Here is a 21,682-nt window from a genome sequence, read left to right on the forward strand (position 1 = left end):
GAAGACCTCCCTTTCTGTCTCTACCTCTCTCTGTATCTCTGTCTTTCAAATAAATAAATAAATTTGAAATGGTATAATGTTTTAAAATGAGATAAATATTCAAAAAATGTGTTCATAAATACCTCAACTAGGAATAATAAATGATTCATTTCGTGGCATATTATATGTGTTTATGAAACAAAAATGAGAAAATATATTGAATATATATTTTTGCAAGTGGCTATTTTTAATGAGTTTTTTTAAGATTTTAATTTATTTATTTGACAGGTAGAGCTACAGACAGTGAGAGAGAGACAGAGAGAAAGGTCTTCCATCCACTGGTTCACTCTCCAAGTGGCCACAGTGGCCAGATTACTCTGATCCTAAGCCAGGAGCCAGGTGATTTCTCCTGGTCTCCCATGTGGGTGCAGGAGCCCAAGGACTTGGGCCATCCTCCACTGCTTTCCCAGGCCACAGCAGAGAGTTGGACTGGAAGAGGAGCAACCAGGACTAGAACTGGTGCCCATATGGGATGCCGGCGCCGCAGGCGGAGGATTAATCTAGTGTGTCACAGCGCCGGCCCCGGCTATTTTCATTTAATAAGACAGTATAATATTTTTAAAATATTTTACAAATCTTCTGTTAATGGTTAATATTAAACTCATATGAATATACAATAATTTTGTAATTATTTCTAGGTTCTTAGTGTGATCTCAACTTTCTACCTTCAAAAATAGTTCTACAATAAAACTGGTGTACATACAACTGAATGAATTCATCTGATTATTTTGATTTCCCAAAATCCATATATTGAAGAAGAAACTAAAATTTTGATACCTGGATTTTGTACATATTTAATTTATTTATTCCTCAAATGACCACCATGAGTAGGGGGTGTGCCAGGCTTTAGAATAAGAGCCAGAAAAGCTATTCAGTCTCCCACATGAGTGACAGGGACCCCACTATTTAAACCATCACCTGTTGCCTCTAAAAGTATATATGATCAGGAAGCCAAACTTGGGAGCAGAGCCAGGACTCTATCCCAGGCACCCTGATATGTGATTTGGGTATCTAAATACTATCTTAATCACTAGACCAAAAAAAAAAAAAAAAAACATTGATTTTTGGATTTCAGTTTTTGAAGATGTGCTTTTGATATAGCAGGTCTAGAAACTATACAAAGGTATCTGCAGAACTGGAGTGGCTGTGTCAGAACTTACAAACTTTTGGAACTCTGGATTCACGCTGCCACTTTGCTTTCCAGAAAGACTATAAAAGTTCCCATTTGATTCTACCCTCACAAAAACTGCTATGATACGTTAAATTTTGGGAACAGCACTGTGGCATGGTGGGTAAACCCACTACTTGTGACACCAGCATGCCACAGGAGTACCAGCTTATATCCCAGATACTCCACTTGCAATCCAGCTCCCTGCTAATAGCCTGGGAAAGCAGCAGAGGATGTCCCAAGTGTGTGGGCCCCTTCAACCCACATGGGAAACATGGGAGAAGTTCCTGGTTCCTGACTTTAGCTCAGAAGTTCCTGGTTCCAGCCCAGTTGTTGTGGCCATCTGGTAGGTTTGGAAATCTTTAAAGAACTTTCTGTATAGCATTTGGCATCACTACAACATGGCTTATCACCATTAGCAGCAGTATGTCCAAATACTCTCCCTTAATCCCACTTGGGAGTCCTTGTGTTCACTCATCATTCTCTAACTACATGATGAACTCTCATGCCTTTGTTTTATTCTGAAATAACATTAGTTCACTTTTTTCCTCATATTTCCATGATTAGCTGAACTGTTACCCTAGATTCATTCACTTTACTTCCTTTCCTTTGAGTGAACTGATTTTTCAAATGACTTCATGGAATATTTCATACGTATAGTTATCAAAGAATTACCACATAGTTACATGTGTCTCTGTTGGTGCATATCATAGTTAAGATATTTTAGGAAACACTGGTTCTTAAAAAGAAATCTAGTTCATAAGATTTTTTTTACTTATTTTCCATTCCTGGAAATATACCCGAAGGAAATGAATTCAGCATATAAAAGAGTTAGCTGTATCCCCAAGTTTACAGCAGCTCAATTCACGAGAGTTAAGATACAGAATCAACCCAGATGTCCATCAACTGATGACTGGATAAAGAAAACGTGGTACATATACCTGATGGAATACTACTCAGACATAATAAATAATGAAACTCTGTCTCCTGCAACAAAATGGATGCAACCTGATACCATTATTAGTGAAATAAGCCAGATTCAAAAACACAAATGTAGAATGTTTTCTTTTTTTTTTTTTTTCTTGACAGGCAGAGTGGACAGTGAGAGAGAGAGACAGAGAGAAAGGTCTTCCTTTACCGTTGGTTCACCCCATAATGGCCGCTGAGGCCGGCACGCTGCGGCTGGCTCAACACGCTGATATAAAGCCAGGAGCCAGGTGCTTCTCCTGGTCTCCATGCGGGTGCAGGGCCCAAAGACTTGGGCCATCTTCCACTGCACTCCCGGGCCACAGCAGAGAGCTGGACTGGAAGAGGAGCAACTGGGATAGAATCTGGCGCCCTGACTGGGACTAGAACCCTGGGTGCAGGCGCAGCAGGCAGAGGATTAGCCTATTGAGCCGCGGCACCAGCCTTGTATGTTTTCCTAAAGTGGTTGTAGCTAATATAGAGAGTACAAAAAAGAAGAAATACATATCGAGCTAAACTGACATCTTGTGATTTGATATTGTCAATAACCCCTATCTACCCCTGCAGAACACTGGTCTGTCTACCATTCTCTTGTAGAGCTCTTTGTTTACAGGAGCATTGAGCCTGTGAATAAAAATTAAATTGAAAACTCACAAAGAAAAACTCACAAAAATCAAAAGAATAAAAAGGAAAAAAGGAAAGAGGAGGAGAGAAGGGAGGAAAGAATTGTTGTATTCTTGGAATCATAACTATCAAAAACTATCAAACTCATTAAATCTATCTCTATAACATAAATAAATAAATAAAAAGAAAAAAATAATCTCATTTACTATCAGTCATCTCCTGTACTTTGAGATGAGACTGTATCAGGAGGTAAACTCAGTAATTTAATTAGGAAGATTTGGGTGTTGAACATAATAAAATGAAGAATAAATCAGAGTCAAGTTAAACTAGTTAACTTATTCACTGAGTACTTACTGTGTGCTACACACCTTGCTAAGTACTTTATATGCAACATCACACCCATGAAATATAAAAATGCAAGAGAAAATGAATAAAAGGTGAAGTAAAATGGCATTCTATACAGACTTCAGAATGTTCCCCAGTCTAGGTCCTACATTGTTAACCACATGTATTTCTTAGCTTTCCTTATACCAAGAATTAGTAATACAAAAATGAAGTATTATAATTTTCATACAACATACAATCTAAAGTTATGTTGTAGCAGATACCAGTAAAAAATGTTATAAATGAAAATAGAAGTCTGGTTCAAATGGGTTGAATTCTGCCCCCTCTGCAAATATCAAATATATATAAAACCAAATACCTCACAATGTGACCTTATTTGGAAACAGGGTTGCTGTATATGTCATTACGTAAACTAAGATGAGATCACACTGGAGAAGAGTGGCCACCTGACTCAGGATAACTGGTGTTCTTATAAAAAGAGGAAAAGTAACTCAGAGATACAGCACAAAAGGGGAAAACATGATGTGACAATGAAGGCAGAAATTGAACTGCTGTAGCTGTAAGCAAAGGAACACCAAGGGTCTCTATCATGCCACCAGAGTTCACCAGAAATTGAAGAAGCGTCCTGCCCCACAGGTTTCAGAAGGCCATTATCCTCTTGACATTTCAGATGCCAAGTATTTCCAAACTGAGAAAATAAAGCTCTGGTTTTTTTTTATGCCACCCAATTTGCAGTATTTTTAATAGTAGCCTTTGAAAATTGATACACAAAGTTTACATTAAAATAATATGCATTTTCCATATTTAAGCTAGCTTATTAATTTCTACTCCAAGTGTTCAAGGGTACTTCAAATATTTAGTGGAAAGTGTAATTAAAGATAACTCATTTTGGTGTAAAAAATGTTTAAATACTTGCTTAATATGTATTGCCCACAAACTTTTATGAAAGCCAGAGAAACAGGGACAGAGAGCTTCAGTCTTCTAGATCACTCCCCAGATTCCCACAGCAATAGGGGTTAGGGCAGGCTGAATACAGGAGGATGGAACTCAATCCAGGTCTCCAATGCGTGTATCAGGGATCCAAACTCTTGAGTCATGAACTGCTGCCACCTATGATGTGCATTAGCAAACAGCTGGATTGGCATTGGAGGAGGGACTTAAAGTAGGCACTCTGATATGGAATGTGGGTGTCCCATTCAGTGGCTTATCTACTGCACCACATGCTGGCCCTTTACAACGTACATTTGGGTCAAAATACAGGACAGCAATTTGTGGAGCAAATAAGTGCTTTGTTTGGCAAACTGTTGTTCACTTACAGATGTTAAAATTATTCTTCTTTTTCTGGAAATAGTAATCCTACCAATGTTTAAGGATTTCCATTCAAAGATAAGAATCATCTAGCATATGACATAAAGTAATTCCACTGAGCCTTTTCTGTGTTCAATGACTTTCAGACAACCCAGCATTAACAGTTAAATTATGTTACAGTAATTGGCTTAATAGATTTTCTTTCTCATTTTAGCACAATCATAGTGGTTAAAGGCATACAGTATTTCCTTTAACTGCACCATAATATATCAACCAAAAATCAGTTTCAGCACTAAATGCAACTTTACTTCCAAGAATTCATTACCATGCATCAGCTCTGTTAGTTACAAAAGGTGATATATATCAAAATATTCAGCAACTGAACAATATTAGTCCTATGTTAGCTATCTTTCCCAAAATGTCTATTTCTATTCCTCCATCTGTAATTTCTTCGGAATGCTTAGATTAGTTGAAACTATTTCTTTTTTTTTTTTTAACATAGAACTATTATTTTAAAAGTGAAGAAAGGGAGAAGGAAAAAGGGTTAGAGGGGAAGAGTGAGAAGGAGAAAGGGAATATCAGTTTCTTTTTAGAACTATATAAGTCACATCAAATATATTTAAAACTCATTAAAAATTAAAATTTAAAAAATTTTAAAAATATGTATTTTTAAATTTGCACTTCTCTCTCACACCCCAAAAGTATGCTTTTCCCTGATGATTGTCTGCTCTTTGTAACAAAAATAGGACAAAATTAATATGCAAAAGATACATTTCCAGGAGGCATTTTTTGCCTCATATAACAAACATGTTTAAAGATTTTATTTTATTCATCAAGATACTGCAGTAGGCAGTCCACTCCGAAAATGGTACACTCCTCAGTGCTTTACTGCTTTAGTTTAGTGATCTGCTTAACTTTTGAGATGTGCTGTTACCAACGTTTTCATAGTATTTGACTACATGGTTAATGTATTTACAAACTGTCAAGTATTATTCATTCCTTTTCCAAATAATCTGATTTGTACCTGCTAGTATTCATTCTATCTTAGTAATTAACAGATTGAATTGTTTGTTTCTTTCCCACAGTTTCAACTATAGAGAACATTTAAAATGGTTTTATGAGATTTAGTCTGTGGAAGGTTAATAGCTTTTTGCTTTCCAGACTAAAAAGCATGTGTTTTATTTATCTCGCCATTAATCAATGCAAGCACATATGGGAAGTATTCATGGGCACTTACTGCTTCATTGCTCTTATATAATTCTAAAAATCCAATTGACATTTTGTGCTATTTTGTCTTCTTATTTATACTTTACATTAACCTTTTGCTTTTCAGTATTTTTTTTCTTAAAAAAACTTGCTTGCATTATTGGATGGTGCTACTATGCTTCATCTGTCAGTCCTTTAGCTATCAAGTAACCTTGATGATACAGGAAACAAATTATTTAAGTAGTACAGTATCGACATCCATTTTAGAATGGAAATATACAGTAGCTTGCAAAAAAGAAAACAAAAACACTGTTAACTTGTCTTTCTACTCCCCCAAAAGTGCCTATGCTGAAATTAGAGCTTTTCATATTTAGGTAGAAATTGTCATATTTAGGTATTAATTCAAAATATTTTATTTATTTCAATATGATTATAACATACGGCTCTCCTTAATTATTTTGAGTGCTCTTTTTCTTAAAGTTTCATGTGCTGAACATCCTCTGCAATTGATTGGATAACACCAGTTCTTAATGGCAGACAGTATGCTATAAACATCAAAGAAACTGCATATGGAATTGTAGTAGCTTTTGGTGTCAAAGTTTATTAATTGGGGTGTTCTCACATAGCTTCCCATTTACTTCACTATGAATTGTATATAGGAATGAAAACATAGTTCAAAGAGATTTGTCAACTTTTTTGAAGTCTAACACATAATAAGTCATTAGTTTCTTAGATTGATTTTTTGTTTATTTTAAAGGCAAAGCAACAAAGAGACACAGAGAAAGATAGAGATTTCCGAGATCTTTGAGAGAGATGTTTCATCTGCTAGTTCACTTCTCAAATGGCTTTAACTGCCAGGTCTGTGCCAGGCTCAAGCCAGCAGCCAGAAACTCCAATCTGGACTCTCACAAGGGTGTCAGGGACCCAAGCTCTTGGACTATATTTCATTGTCTTTCTTGGCACATTAGCAGGAAGCTGGACTTGAAGCAGAGCAACAGGGACTCAAACCAGTGTTCTGATAAGGGATGCATGTTCACAAGCTACAGAATAATCTGCTACACCACAACACTGGCTCCAAAAGTCATCAATTTAAAGAGCACAGTTAAATTAGCTTCAACTAACACATACAGTTCTGTGGTGTAAAACTATTCCAGCATACCAAAGAGTTCTATCACCCATCGTTCAGTCCCACTTCCACTCTCACTCTCTGGCTCCTGCTATTTATTACTTTGTTTGAGCCCTTTCTAGAATTGTTAGAATTGAATCAAATTGTAGTTAGTGGTTTTTATCTTGAAGTTTTAGCTCAGAATAATGCTTTTAGAAACACATCTATTTTATTGAATGTATCAGCACATTATTTTTTGTTGTTGTTGCTGGATGGCATTCACATTTTCATGACTTCTTGGCAAGTTTCAGGATTGTGTCAATTAAAGATAAAGGTGATATGCATGAACATATTAGGGGGTTTACTGTGGGAGTGGGGAGAGGAATGTGAGGAGTCTCTGTATCTTTGCCTTTATGAAAAACTACAAGAGGCAGGTAGTGGTTAGGATGCTGCTTGGGATACTCATGTCCTACATCAGAATGCCTGGGTTCAAGTCCCAATTCTAATTTCACCTTTCTGCTAATGAACATCCTGAGAGCAGCAGGCGATGGCTTCCATACGCACAATCATGTGGAAAATCTAGATTGAGTTCCCTTCTTCATGCTTGAACCTGGCTCAGCACTGGCCATTGCAGGCATCTGGGGCATAAGCCAGTACATAAAAGCTCTGATTCTCTGACTCTGTATCTCTATGTCAGAAAATTTTTAACTACAAAAGTGTATACCACAGTGACTGTTCCAAAGCAATGCAGGATACTTCCAACTGCTAAACATCCTTGCCAGTATCTGACATTGTCAACCTATCCATTTTCATTTCCTTTGCATACATTTGTCTATCTGGTAGTAGGATTGGTGGATCATATTATGATTCTATTTTTAATTTTTCTGAGGAACATGCACACATTTTCTCTATTATCTTTTTGACAATAGCCAATATAATAGTTGTAAACTGATAGGTCATTATTGTTTTAATTTGCATTCCCCTAATAAATAAGGACATTGATCATTTTTTACAATTCACATTATTTTGTATCTAACTAAATTTTTTTAAAAATTGATGAAAGCAATTGAAGAAGTTACAAATAACTGGAAAGACATCCAATGTTCATAGATTGGAAGGACTGATATTATAATGCCGTTCCTGCCCAAAGTAATCTACAAAGTCTATGTAATCCCAGTAAAAAATGTCAATGACATTTTTCCAGATATAGAAAAAACAATTCACATGGATTACAAAAGACTCCAAATAGCTAAAGAAGTCTTGCACAGAAAGAACAAAGCTGGAGGCATCAAACTACCTGACTTCAAAATCGACTGTGAAGCTACAGAAGTCACAATAACATCACTCTGGCACAAAAAACAGTCATGTAAACCAATGCAACAGAATATACTTATATATAAAAAATCAATGCAGAATGCAGTAACAGCTTAAATATAAGTCCTAAAACTAAAAAATTTTAGTTACATACAAAATACAAAATCATAGGGGAGGAAAGCTTCTCAGCATTATCCTGAGAGAACCTACAGAACGTGAGAAATGTTATAAATACACACTGAAAGAGGAATTAGTATCCAAAGTATATAAGGAAGCTTAACCACCCACCAGCAAGAAAACAAATAACCCAACTAAAGAACAGGCAAAATATCCTACAAGATCTTCTCAAAATAACATTATTTTGAGTCTAACATAATTTTAGTTTTTCATGTAAGCTTCAAAAGATTTATTCTTCCTTTAAAATTATCATGGAATATTACCAAATACAATCAAAATTTAAAGTTTCTGATTATGCACTAGATCATCTCCCCCAAAACTTGACAGCACTTCAATCACATTTCTTTTTTTCTAAGGATTTATTTTATTTATTTGAAAGGTAGAGTTACAGAGACAGGTAGATATAGAGACAGAGAATTAGAGAGATCTTCCATCACTGGTTTACTCGCCAAATGTCCACAACAGCCAAGGCTGGGCCAGGTCAAAGTCAGGAGGCTAGAATTCCATCTGGGCCTTTCACATGGCTTACAGGGGCCCAAGGACATGTGCTGTCCCCTACTGCTTTCCCAGGAGTGTTAACAGGGGAGCAGATTGGAAATGGGAGCAACCAGGACTCAAATGAGCACCCACAGGGGATGTCAGTGTCGGAGGCAGCAGCCCAACCTGCTGGTCCCTTCCATTGACAATTCTACGAGTTGTGATCTTCTGGTAACAAATTTTATTTTCAGTTTTCATTTTTTGAAAAAGCATATTTCTTTGGTATAGAAATCTAGGTTTATGCCTTTTTAAAACTTTCATTTTTGCTTCTCTCTACACAATGTAATTTTTAGGTGGGTTTTTTTTTTGTTTTGTTTTGTTTTTTGTTTTGTTTTTTTGTTTTTTGGTGTTTTTTTTTTTTGGTCATTATCACTGGTTTCAACAACCGGACAGTAATATGCCCTGATATTTTTGTAATGTTTCCTTTGTTATGAAACCCTTGAGTATTTTGGATTTGCGGGTTTACAGTTTTCACAAATTGCATAAAATTGAGCCCATGGGTTTCCTGCACACTGCCCTTACTCCATTCCTGGTTTTCAATTTTTCTAAAATTCACTGATGTCTTGTTTATTTTTTCTAGTAACTTTTCCAACTTTACTTCATTATGGATCATTTCTAATACTATATTCTCAAATTTCCTATTTTTTTCATTTGCACTGTGTAATCATCTCTTAATTTCACTCAAACTGTTTTTATCAAAGTAGCAAATTTTCCATTTTTTGCTGCCTGAATTCAGATGCTTTGACATCTCGCTGTTCTCTCTCATCATGGTTATGGTTTCCTCTACTTTCTTGAACAAATGAAGTATATTTTTAAACTGCTTTCATGTCCTTATCTTCTAATTCTTATCTCTGTTCTTAGTAAGTCTGATTGATCCTTCTCCTGGCTTTGAGTCACAGTCCCTTGTTTCTTGCATGTCTGGATGTGTTTGATAGTATATCAGTCATTTCTGATTTTAAGTTAGTGAACTTTTCTTTCTGTTTGTATTATTCTAATTTACTTTAGGCTCTGATTCAGGATGTAATTAATCTGCATGTAATTATTCTTGCCCATTCTATTTTTTATTTTCAATTTTTAACTTGATTAGTATGGGCATCAAACAGCCTTTGATCTATGGCTAATTTGCTCCACTTCCTATGGACTATAGTAGTTTATATTAGTTTTGTAGGGATGTCATAATAAACTACCACAAACTAGGTGAGTTAAAACAACAGAAATTTATTCTCTTACCATGCTGGAAACTAGAAGTTAAAACTAGGTGTCACAAGGGGCAAGTTCTCTCTCTAGCTTCTGGTGATTGCTGGTAATTCTTTCCATTACTTGGCTCACAACAGCATAATTCCGTCTCTTCTTCCACCATCACTTGGCTATCTTCCTTTTGCATGTCTCTCTCGATATAACATTCTCTGTGTGTGTGTCTGCTGCCTCTGTGTTTCTTCTCTTCATAGAATACTGAGCCATAATGGATTAAAGACCCAATGAATTTTGTTGCTATAATCAGATAAGATTATGTATCTTAAGTACATCTACAAAAACCTTACTTCCAAATAATATCTCACTCTTAAGCACCAGACGTCAGAGTTTCAGCATAATCATTTTGAAGTACACAATTAATCCTACAGTGTAACTGTTCCAAAATGCCAAAGGTCTTTGTATTATATGAGTGGTATGATATGGGCAGTTTCTGGTCATTTGTGAGATACCAATATTATCCTATCTACTCCATTCTGAGGTTCTTCACCAGAAACTGGTGGTTTCCTGAAATACCTGGAGAGAGCAGTCCTCAGCTAAATACTCAAGAGAATCCCTTTGGAAATCACTGCACTTTTCCTTGGGTAGTTTCCTCTTTTAACCATGTTTCATGAATTCCAGTTGTATAACAAGCTCCTTCAGTTCAGTGATACAGCCAAACTCAACTCGGATATGTACTTTGTGGGATGCAGTCTAGAACTTTTTTCTAGTTAATAGGTTGGGACCTGTGAAGATATCAATTCATATGTTTCCGTTACCTGAAGGATCACTGATCTCTACTTGTTATTGACAAATGCCTCAGATATGTAATTCTTTTCTAGTTTTCTAATCAATTAAGACAGGAAGTTATCCCTAATATTTTCTCAGAACCGTAAGTGATAACAATGTTATACTATTGCTTTTTGCCACACAAAATCATGTTAGTAGACTTACATATAAACTCCAAATATTCTGTAAACAAGGACTGGCATTATGGCATAGGGGGTTAAACAATCACCTGCTATGCTGGCATCCCATTTGGGCACCAGCTCAACTCCCAACTACTCCATTTCTGATCCAACACCCTACTAATGCACCTGGGAAAGCATCAGAAGATGGCTCAAGTGCTTGGGGCCTTGTACCCACATGGGAGACCAGGAAGAGGCTCCTGGCTCCTGGTTCTGGACTTGCCCAGTCTGGAGAGTGAACCAGGGGATGGAAGATCTATCTCTATCTCTTGCTTCCTGTAACTTTGCCTTTCAGATAAATAAAATAACTCTTTAAAAACATCATGCATAATCAAGATATATAAATGCTTTCTATGGCTTCTATGTGACTTCTGTTTATTTAATGATTTATTTATTTGAAAAACAGAGTGAGACAGAGAGAGAGAAGAAGGAAGAGAGGAAGGGAGGAAGGGAGGGAGGGAGGGAGGGAGGGGAGGAGAGGGAGGGAGGGAGGAAGGAAGGAAGGAAGGAAGGAAGGAAGATAGGGAGGGAGGGAAGGAGGGAAAGAGAGAGAGAGAGAAAGAAAGGAAAGAAAGAGAGAGAGAGAGAGAAAGAGAAAGAAAGAGAGAAAGAGACTCACTGACCTTCAATTTGCTTCTTCACTCCCCATATGGCCACATCAGCCAGGTCTGGACCAGGCCAAATCCACAGGCCAGGAACTCCATCCAAGTCTCCCACCATAGCTAGCATCCTCTGCTGCCTTCCCTGGTGCATTAGCAGGAAACTGGGTCTGAAGAAGAGCTGCTGGAACTCAAACCAGCACTCTAACACTGGATGCCAGCACTGCCAGGGTGTCTAACCTACTGCACCATGCCAGCTCCTGAAACTTTTAATATTTCCTATAAATATGTCTACTAATATGTTTTATAATAGCACAAATTATTATTTCATGGGTTATACAATACTCTTTGTTGAAAGAATATTTTAATACTACTTTGTTTTTACTTTGTAAGAACATAATTAAAGAATTCATAATGACAAGTTTGTATTTACTAAGTAATTCTAATCAGTAAATCACTTGTCTGATATTTTACATAATAAAATTGAATAAAAAATTAATTAGAAACTTTCAAATCCACTCGTATGAAAATGTAAGTAAAATCCTTATCATCAGAAGATAAATTCAATGACTCTCTTGTCACAGGACCATATAACCAAACATTGGCAGATGATTCAGTATGTCTGTACTGTTGTACGATGTAGGTGAGCAGTTTTAACATGTCCATGATGGAATAAACTAATACTATTATTAATATCATATATTAATAGCACTATTATTAATACTAATAGTTGTATTAGTAACACCTATAAATGAATAGTAATATATCCATTATTTAACACACTGACATGTAATTTTGCTAAAAGTTGGGAATTGGTGGCTGAAATGAGTTTTGACCTATGAAACAAATTTGCTGTGACAATGCAAATGAATTATTTTTCAAGTAAAAATTTTAAGTATTATAGGATATTGACTTTTACTTTACATACTTATAAAATGCCAATAAACTTGGATAGCTGCTCTTCTAGAATTCACTAACGTAAAGACTAACAGCTCACTGTAATGGAAGAGAAATTGAAGCATGTATGAAGAGATCTCAAAAAACAAAAAACAAAAATTCTACATAACTCTGACAAGAGAATCCCATGTGATATGAGATAGCATTAATCAGTGTTGCTCACATTACTTTAAAAACCACTGATTTATTATAACAGAATGCCACAAAACTATAAATGTGTATGGTATCAAGTCATAAATTAGCCATAGATATGGCAAGGCACTGTTATTACATACTTCTAAAAACGTGATACTAGATTTTCTGATACAAACGGTAACACTTATCTATTCAAATTATGTAGGGATTTCAGGAAAATACAAACACATGAGGGGGCTTCAAACAGTTTATGGGAAAATTGAATTAAAAGATTAGCTTATTTTGATGTAAAAGTATTTTAAAATTCATGCATAGTTGTTTTCACAAAACACATTTTCCACAAAATCCTGAAGACCCTTTGTATGCATACATTTTACATGAGCGCAGTATTAGAGAAGAAATAGCTATGTTTCTATGTTCATATTAATAGTTAGTTAAAGGGCTGGCACTGTGGCATAGTAGGCTAAGCTTCCACCTCTGGCACTGGTATCTCATATGGGAGTCTACTTTTCTGATTCAGTTCTCTGCTTATGGCGTGGGAAAGCAATGGAAGATAGCCCAAGTGCTTGGGCCCCCTGCACTCACACGGGAAACCTGGAAGCTCTTGGCTCCTGGCTTCAGATGGGTCCAGCTCCGACCATCAAAGCCATTTAGGGGGTGAACCAGTGGATGAAAGATATTCCTCTGTCTCTCCCTCTCTCTGTCTGTAACTCTGCCTCTCAAATAAGTTAAAAAAAATTTTAAAAAATAGTTAAATTAGGGGCCAGCACTGTAGCATAGTGGATGAGGCCACTGTCTGCAGTGCCAGCATCCCATAAGGGCACCAGTTCGAGTCCTGGTTGCTCCACTTCCGATCCAGCTCTCTGCTGTGGCCTGAGAAAGCAGTGGAGGATGGCTCAAGTCCTTAGGCCCCTGCACCTGCAAGGGAGACGTGGAGGAAGCTCCCGGCTCCTGGCTTCCAATCGGCACATCTCCAGCCATTGCAGCCAGCTTGGGAGTGAACCAGCAGATGGAAGACCTCTCTCTCTCTCTCTCTCTCTCTCTCTGACTCTCCTCCTCTCTCTCCGTGTAACTCTAACTTTCAAAAAAATAAATAGATCTTTTTAAAAAAGTTAAATTATATAATTCACAGCTGCATTAACAAGTGAAGATCATTGATTTAAGAACTGTATTATATCAATGAAATTATAAAAGCAATAAAGTACATTCTGATTTGTTAAGTTTTTAATTGTATATTTATATACAAATCTGTGTCTCTGAATACAAACTGAATTAAAAAAAGAATTTATTAGACAAATCCTGATTTTTGTATATGGAGAAACTGTCCGCTAAATATCCTGTTCAGTATGTAATATTGCTGCTTTTACTATTCCTTGAGAGCTTTCAAATGTAAAATAGCAAAATTTTTTGATATGCATTTCACTCTTTATAGTGCTCCTTTCCAATACTTATATTAAAAACTTCATAGTGATTTAAAAACTGATGAACTGAGAGATTTTTAAGGTAGTCTGGTCTCATCCTAGTTATTATTTTTAGTTAGTCTAATTTCACTGACGGCTTATAGTAGGAGAGCCAGAAACATATACTTTTAAATTTTTTTAACTTATTTATTTTTTTTTTAGATAAAGTTCTTCCATCCGCTGTTTCACTCCCCACATGGCCACAATGGCCAGAGCTGAACAGATCTGAAGCTAGGAGCCAGAAGCTTCTTTTGACTCTCCTATGTGGGTTTAAGGGCCCAAGCAGTTGGGCCATCCTCTACTGCTTTCCCAGGCACATTAACAGGCATCTAGATCAGAAGAGGAGCAGCCAGGACAGGAACAGGCACCCATACAGGATACAGATGCTGGCACCACAAGCAGAGGCCTAGCCTACTACATCACAGTGCCAGCCCCAGATGCTTTCAACACTTTAAATTTATTTTTAAGTTTCAGGTTGTTATTGTGCTAATATATTTATTTAATTTATACATAGTTTCATCCTAGCCTATTCATCTAATAGCTATTATATATGAATTTTATAAACTCCACATAACATGAGTAAGGTCATATCACATAAGATAAAAAAGAAATACAGGCTGGCACCGTGGCTCATTTGGCTAATCCTCCACCTGCGGCGCTGGCACCCGGGTTCTAGTCCTGGTTGGGGCGCCAGATTCTGTCCCGGTTGCTCCTCTTCCAGTCCAGCTCTCTGCTGTGACCTGGGAAGGCAGTGGAGGATGGCCCAAGTGCTTGGGTCCCTGCACCCCCATGGGAGACCAGGAGGAAGCACCTGGTTCCTGGCTTCAGACTGGCGCAGCGCACCAGCTGCAGCACGCCGGCCATAGTGGCCATTTAGGGGGTGAACCAATAGAAAAGGAAGACCTTTCTCTCTGTATCTCTCTCTCACTGTCTCACTCTGCCTGTCAAAAAAAAAAGATACAGAGAATTTTGTTCAGATACTCAGCCTTACAGATTTTTTGGAATTTACTACCAAAAAACTCATGACAGATGATATTTATTCCATGTTAGTATTTGTACTGAAGAAAAATCATGTAATAATTTTGTTCCTCTGTCATTTTTCATAGTTTAATAAATTATAAATGTTGAATTTTCTCTAATAATCCTTCAAAATCTAATAGGATCATGGAGACTGTACTGATTTTAAGAAGATATGGGGCTGGCGCTGTGGCGTAGCTGGTTAAAGCCTTGGCCTGAAGTGCCGGCATCCCATATGGGTGCCGGTTCTGGTCCCAGTTGCTCCTCTTCTGATCCAGCTCTCTGCTGTGGTCTGGGAAAGCAGTGGAAGATGGCCCAAGTCCTTGGGCCCCTGCACCCACGTGGGAGACCCGGAGGAGGATCCTGGGTTCGGATCGGCGCAGCTCCGCCCATTGGGGCCATCTGGGAGTGCACCAACAGATGGAGGATCTCTCTCTCTGTCACTACTTCTCTCTGTAACTCTTTCAAATAAATAAAATAAATCTTAAAAAAAAGAATATATGCTATTCAGTTTTAGTCTTCTGCAGCTAATCATTCTTAAATAAAGTGTGACCTGAAATTATTAATGAGCTTCATGCAACTAGGAATTCAGACTATGGCTATATATGTGAGATGTGCAACAATAGTTTCCAGTCAATACATCCCATATCTTGTAACTGATTTTAAGAATAAACCACCATTGAATCTTGTGTTTTGTCAGCACCATTATCCAGCATTTTGGAATTTGTTTTCTATTTGAAATTATTGGCATTGCTTATTGTGACAGGTCTGAAATGCAGTAGACTCCTAGCACACAATCCACTGGGCAGGTTGACCAGAGTGTTGGCTAAGGAATCTGATAATCCTGCCTGTTTCATTCACTCTCATTCTTTGCTCATGTCCTGATGTTCATTTAATTCACTGACTTCATTTTCCCAGTCTGTTGCCTAAAATTTTGCTCACTTGTCCGTTTTAACTCACCTTTGTACTATGCTCTAAACTGCCTAATTAGAAACATAACTGCAGCACCTTTCACCTCACTCTAGGTTAGAAGTCTTAGAATCTGGAAAGAAGACATGTCTTGAAGATATAGAAAGACCTAGAGGACTCTCAGAGTAATATAGCTGCTAAGCTTCAAATCTGCCTTTTGCTTTGAATGCTAATGCAGTAGCTCAGAATATTCAAATAAGATATAAAACTTAAAGTTCTTCAATAATAAAGTATAACGTTGCAAGAAACAGAAAATGATAAGCCACAGGATAGTCTTATTCTTACGACTAGGGCAAAGAGTGTCCTGCCCAACCTTCTCTTAGTGGAGTTAGATAAATGAAATTAATAGCATTTGAAAGTAGGTTAAGATACATGTGATAGAGAGAGGGGCGACCAATTATCTCTCCATTTTGTACACAGTCTGAGGTAATGATAAAAGTACAAGACAAAAAAAAGCACTTAAAATAGAAAAAAAAAAGGTTTTGGCGACATGAAAAGAAACAATGTGTGTGATTTTTGTACTACTGACTATAGGTTATAAGGATGACACGCAAGCAGGTACTGTGGAAAATTTTAGAGTCTAGAGCTATTTAGTAGTCATTTTCCTATCTCATCTTGTTCACTGAAATCTGATTTTGTTTTCTTCACTGGGGATCTCCAGAAGCAAATTGTTTGTTTAGACTCTGTTAGGCTATTCTTATTCTCCTTGACAGCAATAAGTGCCATAATAAAAGTCTAGATTTAGGGACTGTTTGAATTAAACAGAATCATCCAAAGTGACTACTGTGAATCATAATGCTCACTTTTATGAGAAGTTCTTTTAGGCCTGCTGTTCCCTACATTTTATAGTCATGCCAGTGATTCATCTTCCCTTAGCAGCCTGAATCAAAGGCCGCCAACATTTAAATAGAAACTTCCACAGGATCCTTCCTCACCACGGCTAAATGCTTCCCTGCATCACACAGCCCATTTGCTGTGGGCTGAATCAAAGGACCCCGAAGATTTACATGTCTGAATCCCAGAATTTGATATTGCCTTACTTTTCTTGGTAAAAAGGACCTTCGGGTGTGATTCAGTGGAAGCCCTCAAGAAGATGAAACTATCCATTTTTATTTGCATGGGAATTCAAAAGAGTCCTTGTAAGAGGAATAAAGTAAATAACAATAGTGGAAGGAATCAATAGCTTGGGGGGATATATGGAAGGGATCATGACCCAAAGAACACAGTAGGCCTCTGGGAGCTGAAAATGGCAAGAAACAGTTTCTGCCAACAAAACAATTCCAAGAGCTGATGACTTTACAGCTGAGTTCTACCCAACATTTTAACGGTATTAACTTCAATACTTTTCAACTATTACAAAATATTAAAAAGGATGGAACACTATCAAACTTTTTTATGAGGCCAACATTACTTTGACACCAAAACCAAACAGAAACCACACAAGAATAAAACCACAAACCAATATCCTTGTTGAGTATAAATTTAAGATACTTGAGAAATAGTTAGGAAGCAAAATCCAACAGTATGTCAAGAAATTAAACACCATGACCAGGCGGAGTTTATCCCAATGATGCAAGGATGAATTAATATTTGGAAAATCCTTAAACACAATAAATAACACCAACAGAATAAAAATTCAAACTGTATTATCGGGGCTGGCATTGTGGCGCAGTGGGTTAATCCTCCACCTGTGGCGCTGACATCCCATATGTGTGCCAGTTCTAGTCCCAGCTACTCCACTTCCAGTCCAGCTCTCTGCTGTGGCCTGGGAAAGCAGTGGATGATGGCCCAGGTCCATGGGCCTCTGCACCCACATGGGAGACCAGGAAGAAACGCCTGGCTCCTGGCTTCAGATCAGCACAGCTCCAGCCTTTGCGGCCATTTGGAGAGTGAATCAGCAGAAGGAAGACTTTTCTCTCTGTCTCTCCCTCTCACTGTCTGTAACTCTACCTCTCAAATAGATAAATAAAATCTTAAAAAAAAACTATATTATCATCTCAGTAAATGCAGAAGAAAAGCATTTGGTAAAATTCAACATGCTTTCACAATAAAAACTCTCAACAAATTACATTTAGAAGGAACACACCTCAAAAAATGAAACCTATATATAACAAACACACAGACAATATAATACTGAATGAGAAAAATTTTAAACCACTTTCTCTCAGATCTGAAACAAGACAAAGATGTCCACTTTTATAATTTTTGTTAATATTTGTACTGGAAGTATTAAAAGGAGAAATTAGTGAAGAAAGAATGAACATCCAAATTGGAAAGAAGGAAGTCAAAATATCCGTGTCTGCAAATGACATAATTTTATGCAGGCAAAATCCTAAATACTTCACCAAAAAATCTGTGAGAACTGACAATTCTATAAATAAAGTTGTAGAACACAAACCAACAGACAAAATCAGTAGCATTTTTATATACTAATATACCAATTTCCTTTGATGAAAGAGAAATCAAGAAAGTAATACCATTTACAATAGCTACAAAGTTCAAAATATTTAGAAATAAATTTAAGCAAAGAAGTGAAAGATTTCTGGGGCCAGTACTGTGGCACAGCTGGTTAAGCAACTGTTTGTGATACCAACACCCCATTTTGGAGTTTCAGTTTGAGTCCCAGCTGCTCTGGTCTCAATTCAGTTTTCTGTTAATACTCCTGGGAAGCAGAAGATGATGGACCAAGTTTCTAGAACCCTGCCACCTATGTGCGAGGCCTGAATGGAATTTCTGGCCCCTAATTTTGACTTTTTTTAAGTTATAAATATAACCCCTAGGAAGTTAATGTTCACTTCATATCCATAACTTCCCAACTATGCTACTTGGTAACCTCAGATTCATCATTTCTAAGCTGTGAACAAAAATCTCGTATTGTAAAACTTATGAGCTACCGAAAGCATCATTGGGAGGTGTTAAATTTTTATTTTGACTTTGCTATTTAAGAAAATAAAATTATATGCTTTAAAATTAGGATTTTTATAATAAATATCACACTTTCATGTAATATCATAAATAAAGCAGTATTTTGACTATCTGAAAGATTTAAATTAAAATACAGTGTGTTAGATAAAAAGTCATTTTATAACCACTATCTGAAGTTAAAATTACAAGGGTTAAAATCAAATTAAACAGCCAAGGAGCTAAAACATCTACCTTAGTAAATTGTACTTTCCATCAAGTTCCCAGGTAGCTCTTATAAAATCTTCAAATCTCTCCTTAACAAATTTCAAAATTCTCATCTACTTTCTTACACAGATTGAATTTTTCTAGTTTTTAATGCTTATAAAAGTGCTATTTTAAAAGAAAAAGATTTCAAGTTGATCATCAGAATCATTCCATAGTGACAAATTATTTCTTCTGCTCTGGTGAATACCATAGTTGAGAAGACAGTGTATATTTATGTCATAAGTTCTTTATGGATTCTCATTAGAAAAATCAATAATTTTAGAAGGTGACCTCATATAAAATGAACTATTATTGTATATGTCTTAAGGAGGAGTGGTAGGAACAGAATCATTAAAGTAAAACATGAAGTGTTTGATGTGACACCGTAGGGAATTAATCTCCTTTACTCTAATGCCTATATAGTCACGTTCACATCCTTTTTTCTTTGAATTGTTTGTGTCTTTGTGCAAGAACTTTTGCTTTAAGTATTAATAGAAAAAAAGCAGATTTGCTCTGTGAAGTAACAAGCCTTTTGGACAAAAGCTTATGTAGAATTTAGACCTGGGTTTGTAATAAGAAAGTCATATTTTCTATAAGAGTTTCTTTCCCAAATTTTATCTGTTAACCTCCTATGCAAGAAAGGTGCAAAGTTGCTTTACATATCTCAGAGATAACATTCTTATCATTTATTTATTTATTTAAGATTTATTTATTTATTTGAAATGCAGGGTTACACAGATAGAGGAAGAGACACAGAAAGAGAGGACAGAGAGAGATCTTTCATTCCCCCAAATGGCTGCAATAGCCAGAGCTGGGCTGATCCAAAGCCAGCAGCCAGGAGCTTCTTTCAGGTCTCCCACATGGTTGCAGGGCACAAGCACTCTGTTGCTTTCCCAGCCACATTAGCAGGTACCTGGATCAGAAGTGGGGCAGCAAGGACTTGAACCCATTACACTAAAGTGTCAGCCCCAACATACTTATCTTAAAAGGAGAAATCTTAGGTACCAGGGCTGTCCTGCAGCAGGTTAAGCCAACACCTGCAGCTTCGGCATCCCATAAGAACCCCAGTTGGAGGCCCAGCTGTTCAACTTCTGATTCAACTTCCTGCTAATGTGCCTGGGAAAAGCAGCAGATGTCCCAAGCACTTGGGCCCTTGCATCCATGTGGGAGACCTGGAAGAAGCTCCTGGCTCCTGGTTTTGGCTTGGCCCAGCCGTGGCCATTGCAGCCATATGAGGAGTGAACCAGCAGCTGGAAGATCTCTCTATCTCTCTGTCTCTCCTCTCTCTGTAATGCTGCCTTTAAAATAAATAATCTTTAAAAAAATAAAGAAAGAAAGAGGAATCCTGGACATTATACTAGCTACACATTAAATTTATCTTCTAATTGTTTCCTATTTAGTTAAGTGTCATGGAGGAAGAAATGTCTCATTGGCATTCTGTGTAGCCTTTGTACTCAAAGAGGGAACCGAATGAGGACTACAGTAAATAGAGTCTATGAAAATGCTCTTAAGAAAAACAATCTAATTGGCCCAACTAACTAAAAAAAGAAGAGAAAAGACCCAAATCAATAGGATCAGAGATGAAATGGGAAACGTAACAACAGACGCCACAGAAATAAAAAGAATCATCAGAATTTACTACAAGGACTTGTATGCCAGCAAACAGGGAAATCTATCAGAAATGGACAGATTCTTAGACACATACAACCTCCCTAAATTGAGCCAGGAAGACATAGAAAACCTAAACAGACCAATAACTGACACAGAAATTGAAACAGTAATAAAGGCCCTCCCAACAAAGAAAAGCCCAGGGCCAGATGGATTCACTGCTGAGTTCTACCAGACATTTAGAGAAGAACTAACTCCAATTCTTCTCAAACTATTCAGAGCAATCGAAAAAGAGGGAATCCTCCCAAATTCTTTCTATGAAGCCACCATCACCTTAATTCCTAAGCCAGAAAGAGATGCAACATTGAAAGAGAATTACAGACCAATATCCCTGATGAACATAGATGCAAAAATACTCAATAAAATTCTGGCCAATAGAATGCAACAACACATCAGAAAGATAATCCACCCAGACCAAGTGGGATTCATCCCCGGTATGCAGGGATGGTTCAACATTCGCAAAACAATCAACGTAATACACTACATTAACAGACTGCAGAAGAAAAACCATATGATTCTCTCAATAGACGCAGAGAAAGCATTTGATAAAATACAACACCCTTTCATTATGAAAACTCTAAGCAAACTGGGTAGGGAAGGAACATTCCTCAATACAATCAAAGCAATATATGAAAAACCCACGGCCAACATTCTATTGAATGGGGAAAAGTTGGAAGCATTTCCACTGAAATCTGGTACCAGACAGGGATGCCCTCTCTCAC

The sequence above is a fragment of the Lepus europaeus genome, chromosome 17 (assembly GCF_033115175.1).
Source record: "Lepus europaeus isolate LE1 chromosome 17, mLepTim1.pri, whole genome shotgun sequence".
Lineage (NCBI taxonomy): Eukaryota > Metazoa > Chordata > Mammalia > Lagomorpha > Leporidae > Lepus > Lepus europaeus.